This window comes from Euprymna scolopes, chromosome 3 (assembly GCF_053919585.1).
Source record: "Euprymna scolopes isolate OS-2025 chromosome 3, ASM5391958v1, whole genome shotgun sequence".
In the NCBI taxonomy this organism is placed as follows: domain Eukaryota; kingdom Metazoa; phylum Mollusca; class Cephalopoda; order Sepiida; family Sepiolidae; genus Euprymna; species Euprymna scolopes.
In genome coordinates this window covers 20,109,610-20,128,235 of record NC_136484.1, presented here as the reverse complement: position 1 = coordinate 20,128,235, position 18,626 = coordinate 20,109,610, and the positions used below count along the sequence as shown (strand labels likewise).

At 33.1% G+C, this 18,626-nt stretch overlaps 1 protein-coding gene across 14 annotated transcripts in view; it reads left to right on the top strand.

Annotated features, from left to right (window-relative positions):
* LOC145253353 (uncharacterized) overlaps positions 1-18,626 on the top strand; it is a 692,561-nt gene that overhangs the window by 232,558 nt on the left and 441,377 nt on the right. For 10 of the 14 annotated variants that reach the window (XM_080112944.1, XM_080112943.1, XM_080112942.1 and 7 more), the window contains exon 1: positions 1,913-2,467. The exons of 3 other annotated variants lie outside the window; for them this stretch is intronic. The gene's annotated coding sequence lies outside the window, so the exon portion shown is untranslated. Of the gene's footprint in view, positions 1-1,912; positions 2,468-18,626 lie in introns of those variants that run through there. One more of the 14 variants, XM_080112929.1, reaches the window with a different exon arrangement.

Below are 18,626 nucleotides of genomic sequence, written 5' to 3'. Positions count from 1 at the left end.
CTTTGATTAATTTCGAGAGAAAGGGACCTCTCTTTTCAAAATAGAAGACAAAAGTAGATTCAGCGACATTATTTTTGCACCAACCTAATAGCAAGTATTCAACCTAATAGCAAGTATTCAACCTAATAGCAAGTATTAAAAAAAGTCAGATCATTTGGAATCAACAAGGGAGTAGATTGGTCTGTTACTGGAATCACTGAGCCAGTGTTGATATTGCAGCAGAAAGGTGTTAATGCAGTGGTGATGATTTCTGTTGCAAGCAGAATCATAAGCTACTACAGTGGATGATGATGATGATGATGATGATAAGTAGGGTGCTGAATCAATAGTTTCTACTAGTATTGTAGTCAGGTTTGTGGTTGCTAATTATACTAATTGTACCTATTTACTATGCCTCCCCACGGGACAGAGTTAGACACCAGGGTCGTTTTTTAACGTGGAGAAAAGGTACAACAATAAAAATTGTCTCAGTCGTGAAAGATTTCTCCTCCACCGAAAGAGAACAAGAAATGGAAGTGCAGCATCTGAAGAACAGATGCTACACTTTGATCTTGACCAAAAGAATTGTAGTGAACAAGCGCTAGATGGCTACTTCTACTGCTCTTTGCCATTGTTGTCATGTTACCTAATGGCGTCAGTGTGGGACCAAGCCTCAAAATGTTAGAATATTAAAAATGGGTGCCCGTTTTATACTGGTTGTTCAGCTGATGATCACAGCATCCTGATGTCACGATTGGTTGACAGAAAGAAAGATTTGCAAAGAGAGACAAAATTATGCATTCTGTTACTAAGAATACTAGGTTGTAAACTTGCTGTTACAAAGGTATAAATGAAATAGAAAAAAGAGGTAGTTTGAACTTTTAAGAATTGGGAGCTGAAGTAACTTTTTTTTTTCTTTTTTTTTTTTTAAATAGATGGAGTATGGAGGAGAGCCAGGTTCAATTTTATGAGCAAGAACAGCTTTGAAATTAAAAAAAAAAAAATTTTTTAATTACATTTTCACCCCAAAACAAAGGACAGTGCTACTTTGATGTAGGGTGCTATTATTAGGGACATGAGTTGCAGGGATACTATGTAGGGAGTTGAGCAGCAAGATGTCTGTTTACATTACACTTGAACTTCTGCATGTCAGTACAGTTGAGGAAGCAGAAGCCAAAAGGGAATTCCAAAGTCTAGCAGTTCTGGGGAAGAAACTATTAGAGTAGAAGGCTTTCTTACATCTAGGATTTCTACTGTGACTAGCATTATGGGAAAAGATCGTCGAAAGAATGGTCTAGATGCTGTTGATTTGGGTGCCGAGGGCAAAATTGGCACGGCTAGGTTTCTTAACCGAAAACCAGAGTTTTGCTTAAAATATTTGGTATGTTTGTCAAAATACTTTGAAGTTAAAATTTAATTTCACAACTTAAAGTTCCTACTTACTTGTCTCCCCACGAGGGCATACTTAAGATACAAGATCAGTTTTAAATGTGATGAAAATCAAATTCCTGAAAAAGGAACTAGCTGGATTTGAAACAAAAATAACTGTATAGTCTTCCTCATGAATGAGGGTAATGATGTTGGTCTCAAATATTTAAAATTGTTTATCCTACTTTTAACTAGAAATCTCAGTTACCACACTACACTACCACATTCACTCCAGGAGCTGTCCTACTTAAGATAAACCCAAATTGGAAAAAAGTTTTATTGAATTATTTACAGATACTATACTTTGATCCTAACCCGAATGTCTAAGCGTAACAGTGTGCGTGAAACAGGTGAGATTTGTTTTCAACACTCTCTGTTCTATGATTTAATCGAACTGGGTCAAATTCGAGGGACTATTTTGGTCAGTTTGTGAAACCATGCGTGACGTCACTAAGTTTAGAGGGGACTCCGTCATCTGGCTTTCCCAATGAGAGCGACTCAAATCATTGGAAAGAGGGAGAAGTCTGTTGCTGCTGACCCCACCCCCTCTCTGTCTCTGTTCAGTCAGTCAGTCAGTCAAACAGACCCTGCCACTGCTATATAGTAGCGTTAGTTTTAGTTTTAAAGCTTTTTAGACGCACGCATGCACGCACACTGAGAAACCTGCTTCGTAGCTCCCCCTCCCTCTTTGTATAACACACGCGCACTAAAGTCGCGAGAGGGGTTGAGGTTCTTTGCTCATAGCCACCACCAACCACTTTCCAACAACAACAACATTTTTTTTTTTTACTTATTTGCGTTCAATATAAAGCGGAGCAGCCAAACCAGCTCCAAATCACATAAGCAAAAAAGCACGCCAATAAGCCAAACACACCACGCGCCTTTCTTGTTATTTTTTTTTCATTTTCCACTTCTTTCTTTCTTGACGTCACTTTAAATTTTGTTACCAAAAACTCACGGAATATAAAATCTTTAAGAAGACGGACTCTGAAAAAAAGGACAAAAACTTAAAACAGGAAAGGTCGCAGGTGCCCGAAAAAAAACAAAACAAACAAAAAAGGTTCGTAAAAAAATATTTTCTGTTTTTAATATCTAATTATTTCCTTTTTCGCACTTTTATATTTAAGTTTACTTTCCTTTTCTTATAATTTGTTTATTTTCACTTTGTATTTATTCTCTGATGATTTTAGGTGATCAACTTTTTGGGTGTTGTGTTCAAAAATGTGTGTGTGTGTGTGTGTGTGTGTGTGTGTGCGCTCGCTCACGCGTCACACTATGTGTAACCTACATCGCCTTTTCGTTTCTCTCTCTCTAGACTTTGTGTGTCACCACAATATTGTGTCGCACAAAAAGGAACGCGGATCAAACAGCTAAATAACAAATGTACTCTCTAAGTTATAGTGCGCTAGTAGTTTGTTTGTCTGCCTCCCACAGAAACAAAGTTAGATACAAGGTCAGTTTACTGTGGAGAATATGCGGTACTTATACAGAATAAGGACTATACTTTTTTTTTTCGATATTATTTTCAAATTAAATTCAATTTTATCGCGTTGTTTATTAAATTCTTAGATGAAAGTGCAGAATAGTTAAAAAACATAACAAAAACAAACAAACAAACAAAAAACGCCCTCCTCTCTCCACGTTAAGAATGGGTTTCTAAATAATAGCGATATTTCAGTACGGTCCGTATTCAGCGTAAGTATCGAATTGAGCCTCTTCCTTAAGAGGGAGGGCAGTAGGGCAGGGGCAGGGCACTGTAAAAAAAAAAAAAAAAGAGAAAAGAAAAAGCTTTAATCGGCTCCGTTGGCATTCCCCAACGAAGGCGCTTCAGGCGATCAGCGATTAAACGACCCTTCCTTCACCCAAAAGAGGATATGATTCCTAGGAGGAGGCCCTGTCCTTACTAGAATAATTTTGCATTAGTAGTTTTAAACATTATCAAATGTTATTTATTTAAAATAACTTGTTTGTACTCTTTGAACTATTCCTATTTACTTGCCTCCCCATGAGGGCAGAGTTAGACACCAATTATTATTATTATTATTGTTATATTTACAGCGTTTTTCGGTAAGTATATCCTCGAGTGGCCTTTGCTTCCGATAAGCGAGGAAGAAACTACATCTTTTTGAATTGGGTGAAACTTTTATTTGAATAAGGGTAGATTGTTCTTGTTCCGCCTGTCAAGATTTCTAAGTTCAATAAGATGATGCATCAAGGTTGGAGGTTGCATCGGCCAAAACGTTGTGTATACAACAAGATGAAGAGTTCGATTAATAAAATAGTAATCATCTCAACATTTCCGAAACATAAATTTCCTTTTTTTTTTTGCTTACTTGTACTTGTGCATCTATGCCACCGCGCTATTTTTTTGAAATAGTATTTTCAAGTTCAATTCAATTTTTATTTTTGTTTATTAAATTGTTAAGTGAAAGAACAGAATAATTACAAAACACCGTTCCCCTCCCCAATTCACATCAATCCGGCTAAGGATTTTTATCCTCGCCACATAATCAAAGAGATTAAAGCATTACTGTAATAACCTGGTCCCTGTTGCTTGCAGTGTAATGCTGGTTCAGTGCAGTTCTAGGAGGTTCACCCTCCCAGGCTTTGCTTTCTCTCTTTGAGAAAGGGTTAGTTTATTGCTAATCGACCGGTGCCCTTACCGGGGAATGCCGACGGAGCTTCCCAAGCACATTTTGCAGGTCAGAGTGGAGTGGCTGGAGTGCCCCTCCTCGAGAGCGCTGACTTCTAAATCCCACTTTCCGGCCTTGGTGTCACAGTTCTTGCAGTGGGAGAGAACAAAATACCCCACCTGAGGGGCCCACCTCCATGTTTAGAATAGCTTTCTAAATAATAAGGTTATTATTTCAGCGAGGTAACATAGATGCACAAGTACCAACTTTGTATGTTTTCCGATTTAATTCACATGACACATCATTTGTATAAAAAAATGTTTACTCTAAAAACTTATTTTCACCTCCCCCCCGCTCTTTTTCTTGTCATTTGACATATCTTTTTTCTCTCAGTTCACCTTTGGTATTAATGCAGAATAGTGACCGTGCTATTTATTTATTTAGATAGGATTTTCAAATTAAATTCAATGTTTATGGTATCTTTTGTTTATTATATAATGTTTCATATCGTATGGATCCGAAGATTCTATTGTTGGCACTCCACTGGTTTCCCCGATATTGTTTCTAGACCAATATCGGGTATTTACAGAAGGGACCACGGAAGGCTGCTCACATCTTAAGTGAAAGTAAGTTTTATGAAACGAACTGGATTCGAACCTGGGACACCCATATTGTCAGTCCGTTTCGTTAACCATCACCGTCATCTTCCCAATTGTTAGATGACAATACAAAATAACTAAAAAATAAATAAAACATGGTGCTTATGCATTGTTATCGTGCTGTTTTGATTTTGTTGTTTTTTTAATAGTATTTTCAAGTTAAATTAAAGTTTTACGATATCTTTTTCATTTAATTTTTAGGTGAAAGTAACAGTTACAAAACGCCCTCCCAACTGCATGTTAAGAATGGTTTTCTAAAGAATATTTTATATATATATATATATATATATATATATATATATATATATATATATATATATATATATATAACAGTCCTTCTTCTCTCCGTGTTAAGAGTAGATTTCTAAATAACTTTATTTCCGCACGGTTCGTATTTTGCATAAGTACCAAAAGTTAAACTTAGGTGTCTCAACTTTCAAATGCAATCCCTTTTCTTTATTTTAAATAGTGACTTTGAATGTTATTGTTTTCATGTTGTGGTCAGAACTTTTTTTTTTTTTTTTTAAGTATTACTTAAAATTGTGGGGACAAAGCCTAAAACCGTACTACACACTAATTAATTTAAAAAGGTATTTTGAAATCATTCTTAATGATTGGAAATCGACTTTTTCTACGCTTGTGATTCAACAGAAAACTGTAACGTGATCAACTGTTTACGATAAAAAAAAAATCATAATTTTAAAATTCAAAGTGCCAAGAGAACAATTTTCACCAATTATTTATTTACATAAAAATCGCAAGAAAGAAGGGCGGTTCCGATTCATGTTCGTGCTTTTCGACTGAAACAATAAAAAAATAAAAATGAGGCCAAATGTCGCGTTTTGCTTTTAAATGACGACGATGTGTTGGTATGCGGTGGAGTGGTGGTGGTGGACATATTATATCGACGACATTAAAAGGGTTTGTAAATTAAAACGATTAAAGTTCTATTCTATTTAACTGAACTTTTCCATTTTATAAACTGTGTGTCTGTCTGAGTTAAAAGTCAGGAACTACACAAGATACACTTACACAACTCATTTAATCGAATTCAGTGTGATCACCGAACTAGGGACCACACATTGCATTGGGGATGAGTGTGTGTGTGGGGGGGGATAGAAAATATGATGTTCATGCACTTATGTTACCGTGCTATATATATATATATATATATATATATATTATATATTTAATAGTATTTTTCAGTTCAATTCAAGTTTCACGATATATTTTATTATTTAATTGTTACGTGAAAGTACAGAATTACAAAACATCTCCATATTAAGAGTGTCTTACTTACCTGCCTCCGGTCCTTCGGGACCGGGGCAACAAGTGTCAAGCAAAGACCAGCAAAGACCTTGGTCAATGTAGGGGCAACCCTTCATACCAATTGTCACTATCCAGCTCCCCTATTCCCCGGTGAGTTGGTCCCCATTTCCTCTTCACTCCTCACATTAAAAATCGGCCTTGTGCCTAATTTGCTCGGTGGGGGAGCCAATAAATACCCATATTAAGAATGTCTTTCTAAATAATAACGTTATTATTTCAGCACAGTAACGTGTATAAGTATCGAAAATACCTTTATTCATTCTTCCTTGTTGTTGTTTAAAATAAAAATAACATCGGAAACTTGGTCAGTCAGTCAATTAGCTTATTTTTTTCTATTATATTGAACCAGTTGCTAGAGATTACTCAAACTTAAAAACAAAAAACTCTTTTATTTGGTCAATCATCCATGCTTTTGAGCAACGGCAGGTAGCCTTGCTAGTTTAAAATATAGTAAATTAACCAAGTTTGTTTATATAATATATATATATGAACCGTTCATTTGAAGATTTAACAAAAAATAAATGAAATAAAAAGTGAAATTTGTTGATTAAAAGTAGAAAAAAAACTTGTTTGCGTCGATTTTTCGCTACATTTTAAAAACTTTTGGTGTTTGTGTAGAATTTTGATATATATATTTTGTTAAAATAATACATCTTCGGGTCAGGATCAAAGTGTAGTATCTGTTATGCTGCAGTCTGCACTGTTGCAGTGCACTTCATTTTTTTTTGTCTCAGTTAATGGAGAAGAAATCCTTCATGACTGATACATTTTTTTTAAATTTCTGTTACTAACCAGAGTGCCCCTTTTTGGAGAGCTGGTTTCTTCCCACATTAAAAACCGACCTTGTGTCTAGCTTTGCCCTCGTGGGGAGGCAAGTAAACAAACAAAAAAACATCTAGCGAATCTTCTACTGGATCATTTGTTTCTCATGGACTTGTTGTCTCCCTGTTTCTACTTTCGTTTTTTTTTTCTCGCTCACGTACTCCTATTCCGAATTATGAGCAGTAGGCTGACATCAGTGGATTTTTTTCGATTCTCATGTACTTTTTGTCCCCATGTTTCTACTTTCGTAAGTCCACTGATGTCTGCCCACTGCCACGAATTCGGAATAGGCACATGTGAGCGAGTAAAAATAAAAATAGATAGAGAGACAAGTACATGAAAACCGATATTTTTTTGTCATTTTTGGAATTTATACTAATTTTGACATGGCACGTAAGTACGTAAAATAATGTTTTCACCTGAAATGCGTTGATTTAAAAACCTCACTATTGTATACAAAAGCACCGAACTTTTTTGTCACGTGTAAGTGAAAGTTAAAAAAGGTATCGATTATTGTAAATAGTTATATACAAGTCCAAATTTTTATTTATGTATCAAGTATTTTAAATATCTTCAAAACTATAAAGATAAATACATGTGAGTTTATAATTGGAGAAATTTGAAGTTTTGATGTTAATGTACTTATTGAACCGCCCCATTTTTAAATAGTATTTTCAAGTTAAATTTAACTTTTGCGATATCTTTTGTTTTTGTTAAATTGTTAGGTGAAAGCACAGACTGATTACAAAACACCTTCCACACCACATGTTAAGAATGGCTTTCTAAATAATAACGTTATTATTTTAGCCCAGTTCAATATGTGCACCACTGCACCACCAATAGGGAGGGTGCACCACTGCACCAGTGCTGGCACTACCATTACCGAATTTGTTTATATACCAACTTTTTTTTAATAGCAATTTCAATGTGAAATTTAGTTATAACTGTATCGTTTACTTGTGTACTATATACATGCGAGTGTACGTCCTCCGTAAAAAATATGCTTCACCAATGTTCACAATATCAAATGTTTCATCTTTATGTAGTGTACCTATTTACTATGCCTCCCCACGGGGCAGAGTTAGACACCAGGGTCGTTTTTTAACGTGGAGAAAAGGTACAAAAATAAAAATTGTCTCAGTCGTGAAGGATTTCTCCTCTAACGAAAGAGAACAAGAAAATGAAGTGCAGCATCTGAAGAACAGATACTACACTTTGATCTTGACCAAACAGCAAGCTGCACTGTTGATGTTTCTCCTCTGGCTTTTTGATCTCTGTTTAAAAAAAAAACAACAAAAAAAACTGTAATCATATGTTGCAGCATTTTATCAGAACAAAATATCTAGAATTATTGTAATTTTAATTCTAATTGTCTTCGTAAACATATAAACAAAACTTGCTGTCTTAATGTTATGTTTGTTTTTTTTAAACCATGACGAGTTCAAGAAAAAGCAAAGATCAAAAACTCGCTCATGTGAATTTGCTACTATTTTATTCCAATTGTATTTGTTCCTGTTTGATTTGAAAATAATTACCTTTTCTTTTTCTTTTTTTAATTTAATTACGAATAATTTAAATGTCACAAGAAATGATTAGAAAAAAATATAAAAATAAAAATCATTTTATAAGAAAAGCCGATAAACTTAAAAACATTGATCCAAATGAAGTGAAACGTGAGCTAAATTGAATATCTCAAAACTTTTTTTCACTGTTTTTGAAATGAAAACTATTTCCGAAATCTACAAAAATGAAGTGGACCTTTAAAAGAAAGAAGCCATTATTACGATCAATTTGACCAATTTTGTTCGTTAACCATTTAGCAGATTCAATTCATAAGATAATGAAATTAATCTACTTTAGTATGAATCCTCTAAAGTTACTCCTTGCTTATTGTGTGTAAATTCATGAGGTTTAATCCGTTTTCCTAGAAATAAATGACCAATTCTTTAAGAAAAAATCTAATAAAAATGCGTGACAATTTCTCGTGTGTTTCTCGCTTCTACGTGACTTAGATTATTATTATTATTATTATTATTATTATTATTATTATTATTATTATTATTAATCGCTTATTTAGTGAAAGCAAACATAACATAAAAATGTTCAAACAGATTTAAAAAAAAAAACAACGAAGTATTAAAAACATATTTTAATTACTACAGTAAATCAACCGGCATACATTTCGGTTTCTTTTCAAACAACTCAGTAGTTTTAATCTTTTCTCAATAGTTGGGGGAAATAAATTAATTTGTGACCCTTCGAAATTCGAAAGGAATTTGGAAGTATTTAAACTGTTAAATAGAAAGTCATTTCTGTCTTTAAACTGCGTATCAACATGTTTTAACAGATGAAAAGCTTTTAATTTTTAAATAGAAATGAAAAAAAAAAAAACCCCTATAATTTTATGATTCCGTTGAATAAATAATTAAATTATTAATGACCGGACGATGCCACATTAATTAAATTTAACTTTTAAAATTCTAATATAAAAATAATTATGGTTTAAAAAAAAATCTGCATAAAAATAGAAGCAGAAATGGAAGAAAAGACTCCGGGTTAACGCCGGGTATGTATAACTAGTTTTTCATAAATTAGTTTTCTTGTTGAAATGTAGATAAATTTTTGAAATTTTTTTTTTTTTTTAATTAAAAGCAATAGTTGTTCTCGATAAATTTTCGTAATTTCTGGATATATTACTATTTTCGGCATAACAAGTAAGTACTATTGTTTTTGTTTGCTTAAAACCACATATTTAAAAAAATAAACCATCTGTCGACTCTTTCTCAAGAAGCACCATTATTTTTTATTCATTATTAATCGAATGATTATTGAAATTAAAAATAAAATAAGGGTAAACTAAAACATATATACAGAGAGAGAGAGAGAGAGAGAGAGAGAGAGAGAGAGAGAGAGAGAGAGAGAGAGAGATTGACTTATCAAGAGTCGATATGTGGGGGGGGGTGCACAGGAACAATAGACAAATAAATAAATTCATATATACTATGTATGATATGTATATTTGGTTTGTCTATAATTTTCTCCATTTAAAGAATCCTTCAAATTTTCATTTAATCCCCTTTCATATATATATGTGTGTGTGTGTGTTATTTATTTTGTTTTATTTTTCTTCCTTTGAAGATTGTAATGCCGGGTATGGGGCAGCCAAACCAGCTGCCAACATTGCCCCGCTTTTTTATTGAAACCAACCGAGAGCTCTTTTTAGTATCCTCGCTGTTCCCTTAAGTGCAATTTTCTGAATCTCTTTTGCACTTGGTTCACCCGGAATATTAGTTAGGTAGGACTTCAGGTTCTTCTTCATAAGTCCTGTGTGTGTTAACATAAATATATTGATTGTTCCATGTAAACGAAACGGGTCTGTAAAAATGTACCGAATGTTGAATGATTGTTTGATAAATAAAACCCTGGATCCTGAAATATACTTAAATTGTTATTCATTTATATATCATCTTTTGTTACATTTAAGTCTAGAGCTTAAAAAAAAAAAAAAAAAGTGGATTGATATTGGTGAAATGTAATCGCAAAAGCGGATTTTCCTATAACATATATAGTCTTGAAAGTTTAGTAATAAATTTCTTTTAGTGTTTCGTTGAAAAATTATTTTGTCATTTAATCTCCTGCAATCACTGCATCAACTTGTTTTCTCGAATTCACAATACTCCTAAGTTTTCAGAGATCATCGGTTGTTTGCCATGAAACACTGTTTCGGAAGATTTCAAAACAAAGCAGTACATTAAATCATGGCTCCCCAGCAGTGTTGATCAATCACCACCTCCCTTAAACAAAAGAACAAAAATGTTCCAGATATGACATCTAGTTTTTTTGCACCAGATTAATTAGGTTAACCATATTCACACACGCACGCACGCATGCATGCACGCGCATATATGCCTCAAAGATCCCCACCGAGCAACGCAAGATAAATACAACTAATAAGTAAATATAAAAGTGATAAAGACTGTTTTTATTTTATTTTGCTATGTTACACAATTAAAAAAAAGGTTATCTTGAACTTTTCAGCTTTAATGTAGCTATCATTAAAGCAATATTATCTTAACCAAATTAGTTAGTTTTTACTTTTCTAGTTTAATTGATAATTTAATGATCAAACAATACTTAGGTTGTATTATTATTGTTAATCATTAAATTATCAATTAAATCAAATATTCTAAAACTATAGGCTAATTGGTTAAGATAATGTCATTTTTCAATCACAGTGATCTTAAAACTGAAAAGTTTAAAATAACCTCTCATTAAATGAGTTTTGTGAAATTAAATATTTTTGGACTTCAACTTGCGAATAAGACAAATTTTATCTGTGAAGACTTTTGGTTTTAACGTGTGACACATTTTATGCAATTGTTTTACTTATTTGAATAAGTAAATAAATATTAGATGATATGCTGATACCTCCGTTCAACCTCAATAGAAAATGGATACCTCTGTAAGGTTAGCTGCATGAGTAATTGTGAGACAAGGGTTGTGCAATTCTCAACCAAACCTCTCCTGAATTGGCACTGCTTGAGTGGCAAGAAGAAATGCTAGACAACTGGAAACAATGCCGAGATACGCGGAGAACACATACAGCATCTGAAATTCCCAAATGGTCACCCGTTTTAGTACTGATCAGGCTTAACGTTGCTTAACATCGATGATCTAACATGAACCTATATATCAATGTGATTATGCCATAAATGATCTATTATCCTTGAATATCTACATTTTTATAATAGCCCCACCCCACCACTCCACCAGTGCCTGTACTACTTTTTCATTGGGTCATGTCATATCCAGTGGTATGTCCGAATGCTATGAGGTGTGAAGGACATCTTCAGGGTAGCCCCTACCTCAAGGGTGTTTGGACTCCAAGCCACCAAAGTCTTGGCCAGAGTTGGCAACCTTTTAGAGCATGAGGGCAAAAAATGCTATGCTGGTTTATAGGAGGAAGGTCAAACAGCTTTGGCTACATTGTCATCAAGGATGACACTTGTATTAAATATGTAAATGTTTTTTTCTGTGCATTTGGAGAGAATGAAGTATTAAATATAATATGGCTATATTTAAACAATATCAGTAAAGGAATATAAAAAAATAGATATTTATATTGTATCCTGGTTAAGGATGTGGGCAAAACAAAATTAACTCTAGGGTCGGATTTGGTTTGCGGGCTGGAGATTGCCAATTCCTGGTCTAGGTCATTGTTAGGTGGCTTGTTGTCTGTTGGCAGTTCTAGGAGATTCACTCTCCCAGGCTTTGTCTTTTCACTCTTTAAGAATGGGTTTGTTTATTGCTAATCACCTGAGGTCCTGCTACCGGATAATGATGATAGGGCTGCCCAGGCAGTTTTTGCAGGCCAGTGCTCTTCCTCTAAGGTGCTAGCTTTTCAAATTCCACTTTCCCCACTTTGTGCCACATCTTTCTGCTATGGGAGGGGAGACAAACATTCTCTACTTCGATCCAACTTTTTTTTTTTTCCAACTTTAATGAGGTTTGGTTCGGCTTGGTCCTAGGAGGTGCAACTAATTGCATGAGGCATCCCTACCGAGGAATGCCAGGGGTCTATTCTCAGCTGTTTTTGTCCTCAACCAGATTGCCACTTCAAGTGGTTTTCTTCCTCCTTCGGTCTTGTGTAACATCTTGCTACGATGGGAAGCAAGTAAATCATGTTTCTATGCACATATAATGCTATATACGGCATCATCATATTGACATGCTGGTTCTCATCAGATCACCGAAGTTAAGCAACGGTGAAACTGACTAATATCAGATGGGTGACAATTTAGAAATACTAGACGCTATATATGCTCTCTGCTTATCTCTGCATTGTTTTCAGTTGTCTTGAATTTCTACTTGCCACTGGAATTAAACAGTGCCAGCTCAGAAGAGGTGTGGTTAGAGATTGCGCAACTCTTGCCACAAAAATTTCACGTGAAGGAAACTAAAATTTATTATTTTGGTAAAAAAATGTTTTTTACCTGATATTTTTAGCTATCTTCCTCCAGAACAAACTTTAAGATCTTTACAAAATGAAATAATACTTGTTGCTAAAAATGCATAAGAAATAATGTTTTGTAAAACGTAAATAACAAATATCTTCTGGTTTCTTTTATTGTGATTGTTTCAAATATTTATTATATAAGTAAAGATCATTTCTAGTTTCATTTCAGTGATTCAGCCGATTTTTTTTTTTTAATTAGAAACAAAAATGAGTATTTGTAAGATACGTCTGCACAATTTGTGCATTTAGTCACAAGAATACTATTTGAAAACTGAAATGTGACAGACTACCGAAAATGCTATTTCAAACTGAAGCATCAAGTCTCCTAGTGAATATTTGATTATTTAAGCTTTATTTTAATTTTCTTGTAAAAATTGATGCTTTTCCTGGTAATAATCTTATAAAATATGTTTGCAAAAAAAATATGTTCACATCATTAGCTGATTTAGTCATTCAGTTTGCATCCTTAGATATTTAGGTATTCGTTTGTTGTATGTTTTGAATACTTTTTATCATCTTATTGATCATCATATTCCCGGTCTTAACTTACAACCAAATCATGTTGACGCACCACTTCTTGTGAGATCACCAAAGTTAAGTGAGTCTGGTTAGTACGTTTTTTTTTTTTTTTTTTTTTTTTTTTTTTTAAATAAAAATCGTTCCAGACAAGGCATGAAGTCACGTGATGTAAGGAGCTAAAAAGAACAAGAATGCCAAAAATTAACCAACAGTAAGTATTAAATGGATAGATTTTAATCCAAAAAAACAGTAAATATTCTCCTTGTCAGAAATATCGCTCATGGAATGTGAGGACTAAAGGACAAAATAAGGGAAGCGAGAGTTACAACACTGCCAAAAGTAAATAGATGAGAATATTGGTCTTGTAAGCAACACCATGTATATAAATGGGTATCAGCCTTGTTGGGTGCATAACTGGTGACAGACTAGCATCCTGGATGATTACGGTTGGTTCATTTAACATACATTAGAGAAACCCCGTTCCCATGACTTAGAGTTTCACTAATTGTTCACCTTTCTCTTTTATTAATCTTCTGTATTGCTATAATGTTGTATTCCGTATCCCCTCGCTCCGTTTTTAATAGATACGATATATCAATTAATTTTTCTTTCACCAAAGATTGAACTCACAATCTCTAGCTAAAATCCACTGTAGAGTATCTCTTAACTAATGCCTTTATCCATTTAATAGGATTAAATATATATTTTAAAGTTTATATACTTAATCTCTGAAGTGATTGATATCATTTCTTTATAGCTATATTCATAGTGCATGTTCTATGCGTAGTGGTTACTGGTGGCGATTGTGGGCTTGATGTTATGGGTTCATATTCTATCCGGGTTACTGCATCATTTTCTCCAGTAACCTTGGGAAAGGTATGATGCTAGTTATAGATTAAGATAGACTAGACTCTTAAACCTAGACTAGATAATTAGTCTAGAAAAAAGAAAAACAGGAAAAAGGAATTGTTTCCAGTTTTCCTGGATTTGAGCAATGCTAGTTTGTAGTGGGAAACGGTTGGATATCGGAAAACCTTTGCTTCACTATAGGTTCTACTGAGCAAACAACCTTACAGTGAGTATCCATTGTTTCTAGAGACGTAAAGGAGGCCTTTTATATTTTAATTAATTAGGTGTTATGGGTACTATCGTTGTTTCTAATTCTTGGATTATCTGCTCTTTCTAAATTATTGGTTTCCATAATTTGTGTTCATCTCTCTAATTGGTCTGCTTAAGAGATTACTGTAGACTTGCATATGTGCAGCTTTCTCCATGATTTTCATCAATATCAATTGGTTTCCTATTTTTAACAATCTTCTGTTATTTTTTGGTTTGTGTTTACATATAGTTTTTCCACACATTTAAGCATGATTTTTCTTCCTTTATTTAAATATTACATTTTTTTTTTGTTTTTTAGATAAGGATTTGTACTATTTGGATTATTTAAACTACTGTTCTCATCTTTTATTTTATTCTCACAATTCTCTCTCTCTTTCAACCAATGTAAGCTCTGACCTTCAAGTACATCTTTCCAAACTTGGAATCTTCGTCAAACTCAGGAATCTATACAGAATTTTCAACTAAACTCTTCATTTAATCCACACGTGCATGTGATGTGACAGCTAAAGTGGTTGAGTATCCTAAGTGACGATTTTCTGGAGGTTAAAAGTTTTGCCCAATCGTGACTGATATAGAAGAATCTATTTTCATGGATTAAATTGTATAGTTTGAAATTTCGTATAGATTGTGGAGTTTAAAAAGATGAACCTGAAGATTATATATTATTTCATACATGCTGAAATGTTGTGAAAAATGATGGTCAAGAGAAGTATAGTAGTTTTTTTTTTTTTTTTACATGGTGGTCACCACTTATCAAGGCCCGGAAGCCACTCAGGGATAAGGGTTATTGCAAGTACAGTACAGTAGTACTACAATAGTAGTCCAAATGAAGTATATTGTAATCCATTCTTAAACTATTATATTCATTATTACAATTTTACTTATTGTTCTTGTTTTAAAATATTCAACTTCACTTTTCTTTTAACTTTGTTTTTAAATATATAAGAGAATCTAATGAAAACAAACAAAAAATATTCATGTCTGTTGTGACAAATAACTGAGGACTACTTATGAATTTGATAATCCCGTGAAACTCTCTCCTTTGGTAGAATCTGGTTGAACCCATCATGAGTGAATGTAATTTCAGTATCGGGTATCGGTTGTGCCAAATGTTCTCTTACAATATTCTTTAATTATACATGATAGAGCTGTAACATTTGATTGTCATTTTCTAATATAATTTAGTTAAATAAAAAATTCGGTTGAATTTTTAGATGGGTCTTCCAACAGTCATTATCGCCATCCATTTAGTTCACAAATAAGTAGTCTTTGTTTATTTTACTTTAAATGATACTTATTCACCAATACTGTTATTAGTGTCGTCATCTTGTCTGTTTCCGTATAATATTGAAGAATTAAAATATTTGATTTCTACATTTTTCTGTTGACCACATGTTTGAGTTTCTTTGCAAACAAGCGGTTACTATGTTGTGTTTTCTTGTGTACATGTGGGTTGGAAATAACAGTTGGTGTAATATATATATATATATATATATATATATATATATATATATATATATATATATCATAATGGTTTGTCAAATAGACATAATGCTATAAGATACATAAAGTGTGTGTAAACCAGACGGATTAAATGCCTTAAAAATTGGTACGAACCTGATTTGGTGCAATCTGTAGTGGCAGACAAAAAGAATAAAGAAAAGGAAAACTATTACTTCTATTCATATGCTTGCGATCTCCTGAAGAAACAAGATTTCTCGTTTTCTCATATGCAAATGAGATGCTGCCAATTTGAATAAAAAGCTTGATTTTTAGAGACTGAGTGGATTCAAGTTTTGGAATACTGAGTTCACAGCAATGTGTAAAATTTAACACCGGAAATTGTTCGTTGAAAGTGCAGAACAGTTAGCAATCCATTTAGGAAAGTACCGAATAGTTAATATTAATAATAAATGGTTATTTATGCACAGACATAGTTACTAACAAAAAGCTATGTTAACCATTTGAGAGCATAATCAGGAGGATGTGTGTTCAAACGAAAATGTGACTGAGGATGTATAGAGAGAAGTTTTAAAAGAAAGATATCACACACTGTTTTAATTCTTCTGTTTTATCTATGCACCAGACAACGTCAGGTAGCCTTGTTAGTTGCCAAATAATCTATATCATATTATGCTTGTTTTTTTTTTAGTCCATACTTTAAAAAAGGCCAAGTAAAATTTTTGAAGGCCAAACTGCTTCAAAAAGGGGCAAATTTGTGAAATTTGGCTTTAAAAAGGCTAATCTGGCAGCCCTGGACAAGAATATCAGAGTGATCATCTCCCTTAACCTATCCAGAAAAAAATATTGGCTTTATAAAAACATTTGTTGATTTAGTATATTTCTCATTCCATGAAATTTCCATAGGTCTTACTAGTTTAAATTAAGATATTTAGGATTTACTTTGTTGTGTAAAATCAAGAAAACCTAACCTGCGCATAAATTCGTTTTGAATAACTTTTGGAAAATAATAAACAAAAATCGTTTGATGATTGTTTTCAGCTTTTTGTTGTTTATAATTATTTACATTATTTCCTATTTTTTCTCGTTACATTCAAAGAAGTTAATTATGTTATTTAATTTTTATTTTTCTATCTCTTTCTTTGAACTAAATTGATTGTTTCTTTATTGAGACCATTATTATTTAGATAATGTTCTTCCCAGTTGCAGATTATTTTGATGAGCAAGAACACAAAAGATCAAATCGTGTTTCATTTGGCATCACCCGTTTCTTTACATTTGATATTGGGTGTTTGATCTTTTCTTATTTCTCTCTTAATACTTTGATTAGAAAACTCCAATTAAATTTCTTTCTCTTTGAGTAAATTTTTCATTTATCTTTTCTCATGTCTTTTAATCTTAATTCTACAACATTTTAATATTCCCTAGATAATGCTTCAAGTTCATAAAACAACCTTTTTTTTTTATTTGGAAAGATCATTTTTTTATATTGAAAAGACCTTTTTTTTTAAAGATTTTTTTTTAGCATTGAATATTTTTTAGTTTGATGTTTCAATAGGCAGTTCTCAAACGACCTCCTTGGAATAGGTTTTAAATACATGTTTATATCTTTATGAACCGCATTGCCTATAAGCTAACTTTGTTAATGCCTCAGTGTGTTACACTTCAGTTTATAATCGCATTAATAAATGTGTCCACTCATATCTGTCAGTCTGTCACACTTAAGCAATTTCATTGTTAAACATTCATACTAAATTGATGCGTCTTAAGGATACTTAGTTTTGTAAGGGAGAATCCCGGGATACGGCATTAGTAATTAGTAACAGAATACAGTACAGTATATAATTATATTCACATTTTGGAGTAGCGAGTTTAGTAACAAAATACAGTACAGTATATAATACACATGTATACAATGAAATAACATTATAAATAACACTGTAAGGCGGAGCAAATACCGTAAACAGGGGATGGAAAAACATATTCCACGTTGTAACCAGATTGAATTGATGCGTCTTAAGAATACTTAGTTTTGTACGGTGGAATCCCGGGATGCGGCATTAAAAATTAGTAACAAAATACAGTACAGTATATAATACCGGGCAAATACCGTAACCAGGGGCTGGAAAAACATTGTATTCCACGTCGTAATCTGAAAAAAACGTATCCTAGGGCCACCGTATCCCGGGGTTCTACTGTAATTGTATGGTAGACCTTTTTTTTTTTTTTTTTTTTTTGCAGCAGATTATTCGGACAGCAACTCCTCACACACACAACTGCAATCTTGTTGGGCAGATGAACTGGAGCAATATTTTGTTCTCTCTTCTGTTTTTTTATTTCATTGACTTCTTTTTAATGACTATATAAGATAATTTGATGTTTAACACTGGAGTTTGTTTTTCCCAGTATATATACCTCAGTCCATACTCCATAATGGAAGAGAACAGCTATCCCAAAAAACAAGTACTACAAGGTAAAAAAAAAAACTAGCCAATGATAAGATGGATAGATTCTGACCCAGAAAACAGCAATTCTTCCCTCTCTGTTAGAAATATCACTCATAGAATTAGAATGTGAGGACTAAAAGGCAAAGGTGCTGAAAAGAAACCCAACGCCCACTTCCTATTCATCTTTTTTATTGTATACTTTAATAACTTCATT